The following is a 3,014-nucleotide window of genomic DNA, read 5'->3' on the forward strand; positions in this document are numbered from 1 at the left end:
TGTGGGGGGGGGGGGGGGGCAGCAGGAGGGCCATATGGCCCCGGGCCTCTCATGCACCGAGGGCCTCAAATTTAGACTTTTGATGTTATCTCCAAATGAGGTTATACATACAGACACAGACATACACTGACAGGATTGAAAGAAGAAGACATTCATCATACAGCTTTAAACTTGCGTCCTATTACCGAGCCACACCTCCTGTAGTGCACTATGAATTAACATTTTTTTAATATACCAGAAGCCTCAAAAAATGGAAGTGGCCCAGGCCTCTCTCGACCTATGAGAAGGCCTGGTTGTTGTAGTTATAGCTTATTTCCAGTGACATTCCTAGGAAGGGGAAGAGGACAAACAACACAATGCAGTTGAAGCCACAGATTTGGGGAGACAGCCTGCTTCAGGATCAGCAGCACACACAAATGCAAACAGAGGTAACATGCACTTTTACAGCATTAAATTACTGATCACTTAGAAGCAGGGAAGAGAACAGGCCACTTCTGGGGTGGAAGCAGATGACAGCATCCAAGCCTGCCTGCACACAGCAGCCCCTGGCTTGTCCCTTCATCTTCCTAAATGGGATTCCCGGACTTCCAAATTGAGCAGCTGTTCCTACAACAGCAAGGTGCCTCACAGGCATTGCCAGGCAACGGCACGAGGGCAGCTTGGCTTGCAGCACCTGGCTGCACCACCAGCCCATGCATAAGGTCCCTTCCAGCTCTATTTTTCCTAGGATCCTATATATGTCTGAGAGTGTATACACTTTATATATGCATGCATGCACATGGGAGTCAAGGATTTTTCTTAGTGATATCTTTTATTGGGCCAGCTGTATAGTTTGAAGAGATGTTACACCCCCCCTGCAAAAGTGTTAGATTCTTTTACCAGAACTAAATGCTTCTATCAACCTAAAATACATTTATCTTTTAAATTTTTCACAAGAATTTTTTTCATGTTGCTCTAAGTTGGAACAGAAAATCCTGAAGGACTTTGGGGTTGGTGCTAGGGGTAAGGCCGCAACAGTCTGCCTGAATTAATTTAAAGCCAGGACCTTTAGCCCGCTAGCCTTTGTGGGAAGGGGCCTTTTTTTCTGATAGATCCATAAAGCACACACTTGCCTATAATTCCATAAAATTAGCAGAAATGAAATGATGGTTCATAATTAGCTTTAAGTCTCATCTATACTTACCTTATTTAAAAAAAAGGAAAAACACCCCAGATAGTTTTCTTAAATGTATGAAGCAAAGCAGCTGCATTGCAAAGCTAGCCATCCTTTCAAAGGAAAGATCTTTACAGTCCCAACTGCCTTTTGAAGCTCCTCAGTAATCCCAAGCTATTAATGTCACTTACAAAAGGACAGGAGGTAAGCAGCCTTGTAAAAAAATTAAAAAATAAATAAAAAACCACAACACAATTAACTAATCTGTTGTGGAGCCAGCCCTAGCCCAGCTTAGGGAAGTGTGTGAACAGCATCTTTTGCAACACAAACATTGCTCCTCTGGGCTTCTCTTCATGAAAGGAGGCTCAAAACCACAGTCCCTGCGCTAGCTGGTATCAGGAGAAGCCAGGCAGGATGAGCAAAGCTCCTTCCTGGCTCAGGGCAGTGGCTCTCCCAGGCACCTGGGCCTGCTTCGTCCCAGTCCACAGGCCAACCAAGCTGCAATCACAGCCCAAGTACAACCAGGCCAGAGCAGGGGACAGCATTAAGCCCCGCAGCATGGAAGAGCTCCAAGCGAGGACAAGCTTCAAATACCTTCAGAGTGTAAATGATGCTTTGTCCGGGGTTGGATTAGGTGACCTCTGCAGCTCTGGTTTTGCTGGTGGAGAAGCCTCGCCCCGCCTCGCCTCGAGACCGTGCTAATCACGTGGCCCTGCCTTCCCTACCCACCATTGCACACGCGCCAAACTAGCTATAGCGTTGCGCAAGCGCAACCAAACTTGCCGCCCCTTCACATTGCGCATGCGCCGAAACGGCCGGCAGCCTCTGTACCACGCATGCGCCATCCGCTGCACTCTGGCTCGTGTGTTCCCCCCACATTTCCTCCCTCACCTTCCCCGCCCCCCCCCCGGCTCACTCACCGCTCCGCCTGTCCCGTCCCGGAGCAGCGCGACTGGCAGCGGCCACCGGCCCTCGAGACCCGCGCCCTCCCTTTCCCGCTCCGAGACCCCACTCGCCTCAGCACCGCGGCTTCCTGGCGCGGGGTGATGACGTAACTAGCGCGGCGGCGGCCGAGGGGAGAGTCACGTGACTCTCCATTCCCGCGGGCCGGCGCCCCACGTGACGCGCGTCCCAGTGCGGGCTACCGCTGTCTCCCGGCGCGATCTCTGCGTTGGTGCCCCGGGCAGCCGTCTTCGGCCCCTGCCCCGCCTCCCTGCTGCATTTGCCCCCAGCCCGGCTGGGCCTTAGCCCTGTATGCCCCAGAGCCCGGCCAGCTCCGGCTCAGGCCTGGGGGAGAGTGGGGCTCGTCCACCAGGGCGAGTCCCAGGATCCCCCTCTGCAGTCTCAAAAGGGAGCGATGAACCGGACAGAGACCCTGCAAGACCCGGTGCACACGCGGGTCAGGTCAGCAAGAGCTGTCATCTCTGATTGGATAAATATGTGTGGAGGTGGACATGCCTCTGGGGTCAGGGTTTAAACTGTTCAGCAGGGTCCGAGCAGGTGATGGCAGAGCTCCCCTGCAGTCTTCAAACATCAGTAGAAAACAGTTGGGGGGAGGCGGGGAGAAGTTTCCTGTGGGCAGACTGCTCCTGTGACTATCCACCCTCTAATTCCTGGCACTGACACCCCGGTACAGGCTGCTGAGACTGGAGTGAAGCTTGTTGAGAGCTGACAGGGCAGTTCCCACCTTGTTAAGCTTCTGCATATAAAGGGCAAGACCCTTGGTTGCTGTGAAGCAGGGGGTGCCAGGCACTTCATCCCAGGCTGGCCTCAAATCAGCCTAACGCAGGGGTTCTTAACCTGGGGTCCACGGACCCCCGAGGGGTCTGTGGATAGATTTCAGGGGATCTGTGAACTTGAT

The 3,014-nt window shown here is 52.9% G+C and overlaps 1 protein-coding gene across 2 annotated transcripts in view; it reads right to left on the reverse strand.

Moving 5' to 3' along the window:
• Window positions 1–2,193, reverse strand: part of ADAR (adenosine deaminase, RNA specific) — a 26,165-nt gene extending 23,972 nt beyond the window's left edge. Inside the window, exon 1 of one of the 2 annotated variants that reach the window (XM_019525852.1) lies at window positions 2,074–2,193. The gene's annotated coding sequence lies outside the window, so the exon portion shown is untranslated. The remainder of the gene's footprint in view (window positions 1–2,073) is intronic. The other variant, XM_019525725.1, reaches the window with a different exon arrangement.
• Window positions 2,194–3,014: the final 821 nt, after the last annotated feature.

This window comes from Gavialis gangeticus, unplaced genomic scaffold (genome assembly GCF_001723915.1).
Source record: "Gavialis gangeticus isolate Ggan-Ray unplaced genomic scaffold, GavGan_comp1, whole genome shotgun sequence".
Classification (NCBI taxonomy): Eukaryota; Metazoa; Chordata; order Crocodylia; family Gavialidae; genus Gavialis; species Gavialis gangeticus.